Source organism: Felis catus, chromosome B4 (genome assembly GCF_018350175.1).
Source record: "Felis catus isolate Fca126 chromosome B4, F.catus_Fca126_mat1.0, whole genome shotgun sequence".
NCBI classification, from domain to species: domain Eukaryota; kingdom Metazoa; phylum Chordata; class Mammalia; order Carnivora; family Felidae; genus Felis; species Felis catus.
The window spans coordinates 50,120,092-50,135,271 of NC_058374.1; positions in this window are offsets into that span (position 1 = coordinate 50,120,092).

A 15,180-nucleotide genomic window follows, 5' to 3' on the forward strand; every position below is an offset into this window, starting at 1 on the left:
ATGTTCCTTTATATATGTTTCACCCAAGTTTACCAACTGTTAACATTTTTCTTACTTGCTTTCACTCTCTCACTCAATGTTTTTTTCTGAATCATTTCAAAGTAGGTTGCAGAAATCATGATACTTCACTTCTAAATACTTCAACATGGATCTCCTATGAATAAGACAATCTCCAAATAAGTGCAATATCATGATCACACACAAGAAATTTAACATTAATATAATAATGTTATATATAATTCATATCTAAATTTCCCTGATTTTCCTAATAACGTCCTTTATAACTGCTATAGTTTTGATCCAGGAATCAAACAAGGACCACACAAGCATTTTGTTATTGTTTCTATTTAGTTTTCAATGAAATTGAAGAGTTCTTTCATTTTCTTTTCTCTTCTTTCTTTTTTTTTTTGTCTTTAATAACATTGACTTTTTTTTGAGGAGTAAATGCTCGTTTTACGGGATGAACCTTAATCTGACTTTATTTTTCTATTGTTTTCTTGTTCTTATATTCAGATTAAACATTTTTGGTGACGCTGTGTCTTCCACATTACAACATATCAATAAGCATATGATGTCAGTTTGCCCTGTTAATTGGTGTTGTTCAGTTTGATCAACTTAGGAAGGTTGTATCAACCATATTTGTCCATTGTAAAGATATCTTTTTATTTTTGTAATCATACATGGGGACAAATTGACACTACCCAAATCCTGTTTTCCTATAAACTTTCACCCAATGGGTTGAGCATTCTAATCAGACAGCCTGATGCAGGGCTCGAATTCACAAACCATGAGATCATGACGTGAGCTGAAGTAGGAGGCTCAATCGACTGAACTACCTACGTGCCCCAGTGGAATTGTTTTAATGGAAGCAGATGGATGAAGGGGACAAATACTGGTCTAGTCTCTCCTGCACCAAGGATTCCCCACTTGACCGCATGATACCCTGGGCTTTAGAGCAAAGTGCACAGTGAGCAACTCACCTGTGATCAGACAGACATGGAAAAGAGAGTGCACAGTTTACACACACTGTTATCTGCGAGGCATATGGTGGATATGTTCATGTTTCTGCCACTTAATTGGAACTCTGAAAGTGAGGATTGTGTCTTATTTATTTTTGTATACGTGTTCTCATTCATGTACACAGACATGCATATAAATACTCGCACCCACACACGTCGTATTCTCAAACGCTACATCACACACACACACACAGCCGGTACCAGCACCATCACCAGTACTAACCGTTATGGATACTTAGTGATTGGGTAACATGTTACTTCTTCAAACTTCTCCATCTCCCTTCACTCATGCCTTGCTATCCCCTCACCTACCCTAAAACAGCTCTACCGTAAGATTTTTCTGCAGAAATCAGAAGATATTTATCTGTAATTCTTATAGATGCCGTATGTAGGGAAGCGATGGGAGTTTTGTTGGAGAGGATGCAGTGGCTCTCAAATGAGGGTGAAAGGTGGGACATGTTTCATTAAACTCTCTACAGCTAGCATCTGTACACACAATTTTATATATAAAATTGAATCTATATTATTTAGGATATAAGCCCTATTGTTTTATCTTATGATATTGCATAGAATCTTCTGAGCAGGTGGGGACATCTATTTATAAGATGTACTTATTTGGATGGGGCATGTTGTGAAAGATGGTGAGTTTCATGAATATCAAAGGGCTCAGTGCTTTAAAAAAGGTTAAGAAAACTTTATCAATCGATGCCGAATGAAGGAGTCCTACTGTTTTGAAGGCTCAGAGATTTACTCTTTCATTGCATAGGTGCCCTTAGGACCTGAGATGCAAAGTCGTAAGAACCAAAGTATAAATGAGACTGCAGTGTAAACCAGAATGGCAGGGAATTCATTGAAATCAGTCTTATAAGTCCCATGTTCTGGTCTAAATCCCAGGGACCAGTCCATTGTGTCCCCATGGTCACAGTAACTTAGAAGCTAAAATCATGACCAGAAAGCCTCTGTTGATTTTCTCTGAAGGAGTGCTGCCAAAAGTACTAAAGTTACTCCACCCCTTAACACTCTACACGTTGTAGGAAGGCTTATGTGGCAAAAAAAAAATCATACTTGGTGAGCATGGGTTTAGACCCAAGAGAGTTAGATGAATCAAATGTTAAATGGCATAAGACTGAAATAATCTGATACATCCATTTCAAAATAGAGATGATCTCTTGAACAGGACTAAAAATACTCATAGTCCCCTGGCTACAGCACTTCACATTCGTCTCCACACTTGGAACAGCCTTGCAAGTGGGCACTAGCAAGAACAACACTGACAATGCGAGCCCCTCTCCAACCTGGGTGCTTAGACGGGCACAGTCAACGCGTATCTTTGTGTTCTTCTTTTCCCGTTTCCCTAGCTATCTGATCCTTCTTCCGACTGAGAGTCTACCTCTTGAGTCTTAATGAGTTGGAAGCTAATGACTTATACCTACACTATGTTCAGCTAGGAGACTAACTGTCAAAAATTAATTGTTCAACCTTTGATTCCTAGTAATAGGGGAACCTCCAGAAACACCTAAGCACTGCTAACAGCAGTTAGCGCTCTAACATTCAATGATTCTAAGGCCAGATGTCTCCCCAGGCGGTGTGAAGAGCATGGAGTTTCTGGTGCCTAAAGCATTAAACTTTAAGGCAAAGAGACTCAAATCCACGGAATCCTGCATAGGCTGTATAAGCCATTCACCTGAAGGGTCTACTTTATAAATACAAAAAAATAATAATAAATTTTTGAGATGCACAGTTGCATCACACTGACTCTTCTTGAAGGCAGTTGGTGAGACGTGAGGCAATTTGCCTCCGGAGTCGCCACAATCCATTTAGAAACAGCGGCACAAAAGTCCCATGATCGTCTCCCCCCTGCCAGCCTGAAATGTCAGCCCTGTGGGAAGCTGATAGGTGTTCCTGCTATCAGCGGAAGCAGCACCTCTACATGCGTATCTTCCAGAGTATTTTATTCACTCTATATCCTATGTAAACTGTTGGATTTGACAAGGAGGAGTTGTCAAAGGCAGACTACTGGGAAGGGGCTATGTTGGGTTGAATTTGGCACCAATCTCTCACACTTGACAGCTCAAGTACAGGGTTGCGGATGAGCTATAGAACCTATGAGCCCCCTCAGTCAGCGTGCGCAGACCCTAAGTCACATTTAATTCAGGGAGCCCTGACAGCCCTGCATAAAATGGGAGCAGTAAAATGGAGAAATAGGAGCTGTGTGCAAGAGTGGGCCATTTAAGTTATTTCCTTTTACTGGAGTTTTGGAAAATACGAACCAGGACAACATAGACTATGAGACACCACGAGGAGATCGGTGTTAGCAATGTAAGGAAAATAATCCAAACGTTAAGCCTGAGTGACGTGATAGGATTTTTAACAGCTAAAAGCTAAAAGCGGAAGCAGGGAAGAGTTTGAAACTGCCTAAAATTCTTATTTTTTAGCCTACATTGTACATATCTGTATCTGTATCTCCATGTAAACAAAACGAAAGAGAGAGAGAAAAGAGAAGGATCAAAGTAGTTTTGTATAGTGAATAGAACATTGGATTTGAAAACATCTATATCTAAGTCTTGACTCTGACACTTTCTGGCTGCCTGAGATAATGACCAAGGTATTTAACCTCCTTAAGCCCCATCCTTAATTCTCAAATGGCAAAATTAATACTTTACCTACTATATGAATGATTATTCATGCCACGATAATTCTGTATAACAAATCACCCATGACTCAGTGGCTTTGCAAATGATTCTGTAGGGTTGAGCTGATGTTGGCTGGGTTTGCTCACGTGTCTGCTGTAAGCTACGCGTTGGCCGGGCAGTGCTGCTGGACGTGTGTCTAGTTGTCTGATGTTTCTGGGAACTGGCTGGAGCTTGGCTGATTCCAAATGATCTCAACTAGGATTACTGGGGCAACTCACCTCTATTCCATGTGTCTCCTCCTCTAAGGCAGAAGTCAGCAAACCATGGATGGCTCTTCAGCCAAATCTAGCCCACGGGCTATTTTTATAAATAACGTTTAATTGGGACACAGTTGTGCTCATTGATTTTCATTTTTTCTACGGCTACTTTCCTGTCACAATGGCAGAGATGAGTAATTGAAGAGTTGCAAAAGAGACCACAGGGCCCACAAAACCAAAAAAAAAAAAAAAAAACCCAAAAATTACGATCTCATCTTTTACAGGAAAAGTTTTGCTGACTCTTGCTCTAGTAGGCTAGCTTGATGTGTCACCATGGCCATGGCAAAGAGCAATAGAGGAAATGGAAAAATGTAAGCATGTTTTCAACATTCTGCATGCATCACATAGGCTAACACGCTATTGGCCAAAAAAAAAAAAAAAGTCACATGTGTAACTGCAGAATGAAAATGCTAGGAAATAGACTCAACCTCATTAGTGAGAACTGCAAAGTCACATGGCAAAAAGGCATGGATGCACAGAGAGAGAAAGAGTTTAGGCTATTTATGCAAGCAGTCTACCACATCTGCCCATGTTATGATGTTGTTGTGTAAGGTTCAGTTCGAACACATGTAAAGCATCTTATAAACTCTACCACATTAAAACAGCATTCATTCTAATGTGTAATAATTCTTTTCAGATTCGTGGTAATCTGTTATAGACTCAGTATGATAGCAATAGTTGTAACTAAATAAAAAATATGATACTGGGTGTGTGAACTTGGCCTTCTCCCTCTCATTTGCAATGTGCTTCCTAGGGAGACAGATGGGACAAGGAACAAATATTTGGATAGCCTTATTGCCTCCATAATCAAGTTGGTTCCCAAACTGTGCCCAGTCTGTTCTCTTGAATTATGATCTGCACCCTGCTCCCAACCAAGTGTTTCCTCAAATCTAATCAATTTCTGACTATTGGTGTGTAGAATATAGAATAGACAATATTACTGGCCCAAATGTAAAATTCTTGTTTTAGTATTTGCTGGAATAATTGTATATTATCTTTCTATGCATTGTATTAATCATGAAAGTAAGAACTGTGCTAAATTCTTCTCTGAGCTACTAAATCTATAAACTTGATAACTAATGGCATATAATTTACTTTTCCTTAATAACTCATATTTCATGACAATACAATTAGACTTGAGAACCAAGAACTGGTTCCAACAACAGTTTTGCCACTAATTTGCATGAGACACTCTTGCACATCACCTACCCTTGCTCTCTCCATTTTTCACACTTAAAAGAAAGAGGTTGAATTAGAAAAACATTTGACATATTCTCTGACTCTAGAAGTTCTATTTGTTTTGAAGGCAGGTATTGGACTCTTCTTTTTCCAGTGGTAAAACGTGAATGGCAAGATGTGGGAATCGTTATAGCAGAAAGCTTGTAGCATCTATTAATGAGGTCAAAGATAAGTTTGTAAGTTAAATATCAACTTGTGGTTTAATGTCTTAGAATATTAATCTTTAATTTTCTCTGAGTATCCAATGTGATGTCACCAAAACCAAATGATCATTTGTTAATGTTCTGGAAAAAAATGCATTATTGCTCCCACTTTTAAGCTTTCCTTCTATTAAACTTTTTCAGACATTAAACATACTATCACTGCAGTAGTCCAGTCACTAGTAGCGGTGATCATTTGTGGGACAGAGCGAAATAAGATTCCTTGTTTTTTTTTAATTCTTGGCTTCCAGAATGTTGACTCTAAGAGTTAGTGAGGTTCCATCTAGTCCAAATATCTACATGTAAAACAGCAGAAAAGGTTTTAGTCATTGTTTTATGAAAGAAATAAATATTCACTGAGGGCCTCTTCTGTGCCAGGCACTGCTCTAGGTGCTTGGTATACATTAATGATAGACAAATGAAGATCTTTGCCTCATAGAGTTTGCATTCTAGTGGGGATCCTTTAATTTAGGACTTGTAAAGAAGGCCAAAGGAAAGCAAAAGGATTTGTTCAACTGATTGAACCTAAGCTATAATGGGAATTGTCTTTGCCAGAGTTCAGGTCACTGTGGCCTGTGGGCCACATCTGACCTGCTACCTGTTATTGTTAGATCCATAAGCTACAATTTTTTTCTTTTCTTTTTTGTTTTTAACTAATGAGCATTTGCAATAACGTTGATAATTGAGCACACTCACCCTGAACCCCAAATAAGCTAAATGGTATCCTTTGAATAAAATTCCATTCTTCTCTCTAGTGGATCTGAATTACAAAAACAGAATTGGGCTCCATTATAATTGTCTTTTGAATTTCCTCAATTAAAAATGTGGAAATTTGCTTTCTCTCTTGTCATAAAAGTAGCTGCGTAACACACTCAATTTTGCTTTTGGTTCACAAAGTCTAAATATTCACTATGCAGGCTCTTACAGAAAAAAAATGTTGTCGGTTCCTGATCTACACAACTGAATCAAAAGGACACAAATGGATGCAGCAGTGTCTCTAGTTCTCTTTCACTAAATAACTTATGCCAGAATTTAATCAAAGCAACTAAGAAAAGTTTATTTCAGGGCACCTGGGTAGCTCAGTCAGTTGGGTGTCGGACTTTGGCTTGGGTCATGATATCACGGTCTGTGAGTTTGAGCCCCATGTGGGGCTCTGTGCTGACAGCTCGGAGCCTGGAGCCTGCTCCAGATTCGATGTCTTCCTCTCTCTGTCCCTCCCTCTCTCACATTCTGCCTCTTTCTCTTTCTCTCAAAAATGGATAAACATTAAAAAAAATTTAAAAAAATTTTCATTTCAACATTGATCCTCTTATGTTTGACTTAAATTATCTATTTTTGTTACAAATTATTATGTCCTACATGATATGGCGTATGCTGGAATATCTGGTAATCTTTTAAGCATTCGTTCAATTGTTAAAGGGATTGAGATATTGTGAATTGACCTCTGTGAAAACACAGCCTCTTACCAGCATGTTTTGAATCTGGATAAGTGCTCCCTGGTAGCTGAATTTTCTCCTTGAGATCAGTACTCTTGATGTTACCATGAGGGATGTTGAAGTTTTGAAGGTGTTTTGGCTGTAAAAGTTTCGTGTTGCTTGGATTAGACGTACAGAAATCATGACACTTCCAGTGTAACACTATTATTCACTCACATGTCAGACACGGTAGTTAAAACCATTAATGTTTAATCACTTCAGGTAGTTTACACTAACAGAGAGCAGAATAAACTGTGGGCAAATGAAAGTGAATGGGAGACTCAGAAACCATTGACGAGGTTTAATTCAACATCTTTGTTTTTTCCTGGGACATTTGTGCTCATGGTGGTGATTTTATATTGCATACATATAATATAGTCATGGCTATTGATTTTAAAATTGTTCCTAGTTTCTTTGATGGATTTAAATTTATTACTATTTTATGGAGAAACAGGATATTGTTCGACTAGAAAAATCACTTCTCATTGCTCTGCCACACAAACGAATTTTAAATTCACGAATTCAAAAATCACCCCAAACCCTTTACCAAAAACAAAAACACTAACCATTACATTTAGAATTCTGAGTTCGAGTTTTAAAATTATTTCAAAATATGAACTAGCAAAATTGCACAGATACCCATTTTTAGGAATCCATCCCAAAGATATACCAGTCCAAAATATGAAAGTAATTGTGAACAAAGCTGAAGCACCTGAATTCACTGAAGCACCAATGAATATCAAAATACTGAAAATAATCCAAATACCCACCAATAGGGAATAGCTGAATTATCTATGATACACATGGATTATTATGCAGCTATAAAGAATGAGAAAAATTTCTATGTTAACTATGGAATAATCTCCAGGTTGTAAGAATGTGTGTGTGTGCATGCGTGTGTGTGTGTGTGTGTGTGTGTGTGTGTGTATGTGCATGCCGGTGTGTGCTTATATTTTAAAAATCAATAAAAAGACAAACCATAAGGTTCAAAAAAATAACTATTTTTTTTGCAGGGGAAAAAGAAGGTAGAGTGGAAGGGGGAAGGATAGAAACTGTTCTTTTCTTCCTTTCAATACCTTGCTTTGAAGATGTGACTTTGGAAATGTAAATATTTTACATAATAATAAAATTAAACACAAAGAGCAATTCCTAAACACTGAAAGTCAAAAGAAAAAGAATCCTCAGAGTGTGTGTTGATGGCATAACCTCCCACAGAGGAACTATCCCAAGTGACTTTAAAGCGTAACAGATTGATTGTACATCCTTAGTGGGACCAAAGAACATAAAAAGACAAACAAACAAAATCTTCTTTTCCGTGATGCTATAACTGGTGGTAGTGTCAATATTATTCTAAGACGTTTGTGTATTTAGTGTGAAATAAAGCAAATGAGTAGTTATACTGGCATCGTTGAAAATCAGGATTTAGGGGCATGGCAGAAAGGAGATACAAATATGAAATCAGTTAGTAGAATGAAAAGCCTGTACTCCTGATTTTGAATTGGAAGTATTAGTTTGAACTTATGATGTGTTTCATCTAAAATGAAACAGAGATAACCTTATTTTCTATCTACGTTCACTGAAAAGAACTAACAGCCAGATGCAGGAAATGTAAGATGAACCTGGTATATAGCTTGTCACATCAGAAAATAAGGATGCTATTCAACACCACTAGTGTCATCTTGAAAAGGACTCAGGGGCCTAAATGAATAGACTCCTGTGTCAAATACAGGATGACTTGAGTGTCAGGAGGAATAATTGCAGTAAATTGTAAAACATCAAAGATGTTTAAATCCATGAGTTGATAAAATATTTACAAATACATACACATACATATGTGTACATGCATGCATATTATACATCTAATATACATAAAAGACCACATATATTATCTTCTTTGAAGGATGTTAGGGGTCCCATTGTTTTTGAAAACTGATTAAAAAAAAACAAGCATTTATGTTGCCTCTTTTACAAACTGTACCTCAGCGTTACCAATTGCTGTTGAGAGGGAAATGTCTCTTTGTAGAAGAATGCCAGCTAATAATTGAAGAAAAAATTTGTCTTTTCAATACCTTATGAATTAATGGATCCAAACAATGATTATTAATGACCACTAACATCACAAAAAGAAGACAGCCAGCGATAATTTATTCCTGAGGGTAGTATACAGCACCACCTATGAAGTTGTCTGGGCAAAAAAAAGCCAGCATGAGTCTCCACAAGTCTCTAATTTTTAATACAAATTTATAGGAAATACAAAGGATTAAAAGTCACCATGAGGATGAGATTAAAACTTCAGACTGAAGCAAACTTTAAAAGACAAACAATCCATTTTTTCACCAAAAGCTTGAAGAAAGAGAATAAAAGCAACAGAGAAAAAGAAAGACACAGACAGAGAAGGAACCGCTAGATAAAAGAAATTTGAGAGATTTATCATCTGTCCATGTATGGATGTCATTTGGATTCTAAATCAAGAAACAAAGTGAAAACCAGTAAATAATTGGGGAAATGTGAACATGATTGAATATTTGATATAAAGGAATATTTTTTAGAAAAGAATTCCTTTAACATTTTTCGGGTGTGATAATGAGATTGAATATGCAAAAAAGTCTCCATCGCTTAGAAACATCTCTGAAATATTTACAGATGATGTGGTGTCTGAGATAATTTCAAACTGCAGGGATGGGATAGAGGACAAGAAAGGGTCGGTGTAAAGAAAGCGACATTGGTCTTGAGTTTTGAACTGTTGAAGCTGAGTGATAAGTTCATGGAAAATCACTATACTGTTCTCTCTGCTCTTATTTGTGTTTGAAATGTTTTAAAATAAAACATTAAAACATAAAGGGGGAGGTGAACAAAGTCTTCTAAGACCTAGAACTATAGCTTTATCAAAGTCTAAATAAATTGGATGCTGTCGGTTGAACTAATACTTTAAAAATATTTTGTACTCTGATGAGCACGGAGTGATATATGGAATTGTTGAATCACTATGTTGTACACCTGAAACTAATATAACTCTGCATATTAACTATACTGGAATAAAAATTGATAAAAATAAATGATCAACTGAAGGAAAAAATGTTCTGTACTCTATAGAAGAAAATTATAGACAAGCTGAGGTACATTAATTGGTGCTTATGATTAGCATTTTTATCCACAGTAAAATTTTATATTATTTTCCAACTTTGGATTTCTCCTTTAAAATCTCTGTTAAGATATTGCCATGCGGGGCCAATATCTTAATATAACAGACTCGATGTGCATCTGTACATATATAATGGAGATAATATTTTCTCAAACAATTTAATTTCTTTTAAACCACACAATTTTTGCCATTAGTACATGCCCTGAGACTTTATCACCCCAGGCAAGAAGAGAGTAGGTACCTTCTAGAATTGAGAGGCCCATTGGTAGGAAAGAGGGAAGATATGACACAGGAGAATTCTTCATTGAGGAGGGACAGGAAACCACCAAAAAGAGAGAATGGGTCTAGGAATGAACTGCTACTGAGATCCTATGAGGGGACCTACACCCCCTTGGCTTTTGTGAGAAGATAGAGGCCCCAGTAAGAACTGTGTCCCATCTAATTGGTTTAATAGTGCCCCCTCCCAAAGATGTGTACAAGTCCTAACCCACTAGAACCTATAAATGTAAAGGATCTTTGCAGATGTAATTAAATTAAAGATCTTGACTGGAGATTTCTCTGGATTAGGATGGGCCCTAAATCCAATACCAAATCCTCAGAAGAAAAGGGAAGGGGAAACAGAGGCTGAGGTACAGAGAAAAGAAGGTGATGGGAAGATAGAGGCAGACTGGCATTATACAACCCCTGCCAAGGAACACCAAGTGTTGGTGGCAGCCGTGGGAAGTGAGGAGAGAGCCATAGGACAGATTCTCCCTCAGAGCTTCCAGAGAAAACCAGCCCTGCTGACAACTTGATTTCAGACTTCTGGCCTCCACGACTGGAAGAGAATCAATTTCTGTTGTTTCAAGCCACTGAATTTGTGATAATTTGCCACAGGAACCCCAAGAAACTCATATGCCCAGCTTCTGATGGTGGGCTCTGGGAAAAGTGCATCTCACAGGGGCTCCGGGGCAATATGAGAATGGCAATGTCAGTGTCACGTAGTTTGGAAGGGAAAGGCCCAGAAATAAGACCCCCAAGTCTCTCCTGGCTCACTTTCAGAGACTGTTTTCTGAGTTTCTGACCTGTTCCAGGTGAGATAGCTGAGAACAGGTGGCCTTATCACAGAGGTCCCACGGTGAGGCCAGACTCTAGTGAGGGTCACAGCAGAGATGACAGGGACAGGTGGATGGTAGAGATAGACATTGGGACAGAGGTTGGGTGGGAATGGAGGGTATTACCAGACACACTAAATGTGCTGAGAGAACTGCCCAGGGATTCCACGAGTGTGGACCTGTTAGAATACATTTAGACAGAGCAGTCTGAGGTGGGAGAGTAGAAGAAACCCCATATAGCTCAGAGAAGCAGAAGACAGGAGAGAAATACAAGAGACTGGAGATCACCTCCCCCATATGAACTTCTTCATGTGCCCAAATTTCACTTGGAGAAAGAGCAGAACCTTGCAAAGAGAAATTGCTCAAATAACTAGTTTGAACTGTAGTAGGAGTTTGCCTGCAATGGATGATTGTACTCGAGAAGAGGGTTGGTGAGCATGCATGGGCACATTTAAGACTTTTCTTGTCATTAGATGATGGGGGTGTAGGTGGGTGGAACTGAGGACTTTGAAATTACATCAAGTAGATACTTTTTGAAAAGCTGTACTAGGGTGCACGTAGTATGTAAAAATTGACCTTGCTACACATAGAAGAGGCAAAAAAAAAAGATCAGTGCTTACAGACTTCGAATAGTTTTGTCATAATACAATCCACTGTGATTTTTATCATCTAATTTAGATCTAATTTAATTTATTTGCACATCTGTCTGCCTGTGAAAGAGTCAGCTTTTGACAATGAATTTCTGATGCAACTGTATCTATTTCAGCTTCAGTCCTACCATCAAAGGCCAGGAGAAGCCTGCCTCTTCTGAGGGCTTTGTTTTATCAGTCTGGGTGGCTGGCTTTGATTTGGCTTTGTCATCTTGCCATGAAGCTCACAAGTGACTCTCATTAAGAGTTCTGCTGATGCTAATTTATAGATCAGCAAGTTTGGAGGACTGTTTTTAATGTATTCACTTTATTTTGAAGCTTTGCATCTTTTCAACCTCTCAAGGGTCAGGTCTGTTTTGCAGACAACTAGAACGAGAGTATGGAAGTAATCATCTGTAAAATGAGGGTCTCCCATCCGGATTCTCTCCTCAGCACCCTGGCCTGAAGAATCTGTCTTCACTCTTTGCTTTGTTTGACTATCCAGTGACTCTTTAGGTGTGGTCTATCAAGTGGTGAAGGTTTCAGGCGCTGCAAATCTTTCTGACCTCTGCTTGCCTTCAAATGCAATGACTGATTTGTTAGGGTAGGAGGTGAAGTTCAATAAATGAATGTATAGCCCCCAAGCAGCTAGTGGTTTGGAAATTCTTGGGCTCCTCGGGTGCATTTCCGGGATCTCCCATTGCCACTAGATGTCCCTGTGTGGCTTTTCTTTTGGACATCGGTGCTGTGTGCCTGCAAGTTATTTCTGCCCTGCTGCATGGCAGGAGAGCGTTCTACAATGTCCGAAGAGCCAGTTTACAGTTGAGTGTTATCCAGGCTGGCACCCGACACCTTACTCTCATACCCTGATTTCAGACATAAGGGCATGGCAAAGGGGAAAATTACTCCAAGATTGTGAAGAAATCAGGAATCTCTCTACAGAGGTCCCTGGGTCCTTTCCAACTCTCAGTCATTAAACTTCCCTGCCTGTCAGCCCACTCTCAGTACCCTGAACCAAAGCTTTTCAAACTATCATGAAGAACTAGCTCTTAAAAATATGTTTTTATGCTTCTGATCTGTCTCTCATAGACCAATGCATAGTCTCACTGGTGCCTGGCCAGCTTGCCCCTCACATCACATGTAACTCAACAGGCGAGTTTGGTAACATCCAAACTGGGTATTCCCTGTTTAAGGAAATGAGTTCACTGATTATGTGCTTGGATGTGCCATTGTACTGCAGCGTAAGCTGACTGTAAGTGTTTTCTCGTGCAAACTCTCAGTTTCTGTATTTCTGCTGTCATTGACTGGCAACAGTTTGCAGAGAAGCATTGGTCTGAGGACCACATTTGAAGCAGCACTGGTCTAGTGTTATCCTAAGGCTTAGTTCTACATCCTTGAATTAAAACCAATGGGCCATGAGGAAATGGGGAACTAAAGGCAGCTTTGGAAAACTTGAATGGAGACTCATGCCATGTGTGGAGGGTGTGGTCTCTGTCTTTTCAGGGCACCTGCTCTAGGTCAGATATGGATCTTCCACTGAGCTCCTGCACTGCATCTCAAATTATGGATACTTTCTTAAAGTTTTTTTTTATTATTTATTATGAGAGAGAGAGAGAGAGGGAGAGAGAGAGAGAGCTCAGGGGAAGGGCAGAGAGAGAGGGAGAGAGAAAGTCCCAAGCAGGCTCCACACTGGCAGGACTTGGACTCATGAACTGACAGATCATGACCTGAGTTGAAATCAAGAGTCATATGCTGAACCAATTGAGAGACCCAGGCGCCCCTCAAATTATGGCTCCTTTAAACAGAAACAATGGGTGACCCTTGGAAGCAACAACAGTGGAGAGGGAATGAGAGTTCTTAAAGCTTCTGAAACTTCTTGCAGAAATTAAGTGAGCCTTGTAAGGGCTCACTTGCACTTTAGAAAAGAAATAAAGGTGGGGTAGGGATGGTAAATACCATGTACTTGGATTCATTTTAATAATTAGCCATAGTGAAGCCTAGGTGATAGATAGTGTGATGGCTTACCCAGCAACCGGCTCCAATTACAGAAATAGGGGAAGAGAGTTTAAGCTTCACAAATGGGAAAGAAATAGTTTGTTTACTCAATGAACCAACAATTTGTGTCCCAACAATCATTTATTAAGCCAGCTATGCGTAATGCAAAAGCACAATTTGCCTTAAATACAAAGTCGAGGATGGTGGTTAACTTTCCTGTTAGTTCACAGAATATCATTTAAACCAGGCAGTAATTGAATTAAAATAATAAAGCAATGTTTTTTTTTCTTTTATAATTCCATAGGTTAGGTCAAGTCCACCGGCAGAGAACAATGATTTCTCTATTACACCCCATTTTGATAGAAGGTTTCCCTGCCCTTTCTCAGGAGAGCCGCTGGAGGCACGGGGTTTCTCTGAGTTTCCTTGCTCTGATCAGGACAGCAATACGACCCGAGACCCTCGTGGCAGTGGCCAGATGAGAGATAGGATTCCAGACAAAGGGAATTGTGGAAGAAGGGTTTCATAAGCTGTTTCTTTAAAGTTTGAAGTATAAAGCCATGTTCAATGAGGAGGGTCAGGGTTTGTGCAGTACAATCTTCTAGTGGTGGCCTGGAGCTAGGCATGGGATGTCTCACAGACGATGCAGAGTGGTGAGTACCAGAAACTCTGGATCAGGTACTACCAAGAGGAAGTGCGTAGAAGAGTGAGAGGAAGCTGCACAAGTGGAAAAAGAAGAGGAAAGAAATGTGCACGTGAGAAAAGAAATTGAGGGGCAATATACACAGGTCCATCAACCAGGGACTGAAATTCCATGGGGTAAGGCTCACGTTTATATGTTTGCCTTTATTTGGCAATGGCTCCAAAAGAGGGCCCTAAAAATGTCCTTCCAGAATGATGCCTCTTGTGAGGGCCGACCTCTGCAGCATCTTCCTTGGAAAATATAACACAGGCAGGGACACAAACAGGTTTCGTTGAGGCTGAAGCATATGTACTTTGTGGGTACCTCAGAGAAAAAGCAAATTTAAAAATATATAAAATTAGGTATAAAAGTAAGTATTTATTGAGATGAGAAAATAAAAACAAAACAAAATATCCATCTTAAAGAGCTAACGAGTACCACAAAATACAGAAAACATAACCATTTTTAATCGCCAGCCATCTTTGTGTCATTTTTTCTACATATTTTCATTGCATCTTCTTTGAGTGCCTCTTCCTTTCATGTGATTGGGTTGAGGATCAGTTACCTCAAAATATGGCACCTTGGCATATGGAGTATTTTTTTTTAATTTTTTAAGGTTTGTTTATTTTTGAGAGAGAGAGAGAGAGAGAGAGAGAGGCAGAAAGAGACGGAGACACAGAATCTGAAGCAAGCTCCAGCCTCTGAGCTGTCAGCACAGATCCGGATGCAGGGCTGGAACTCAAGAACTGCGAGATCCA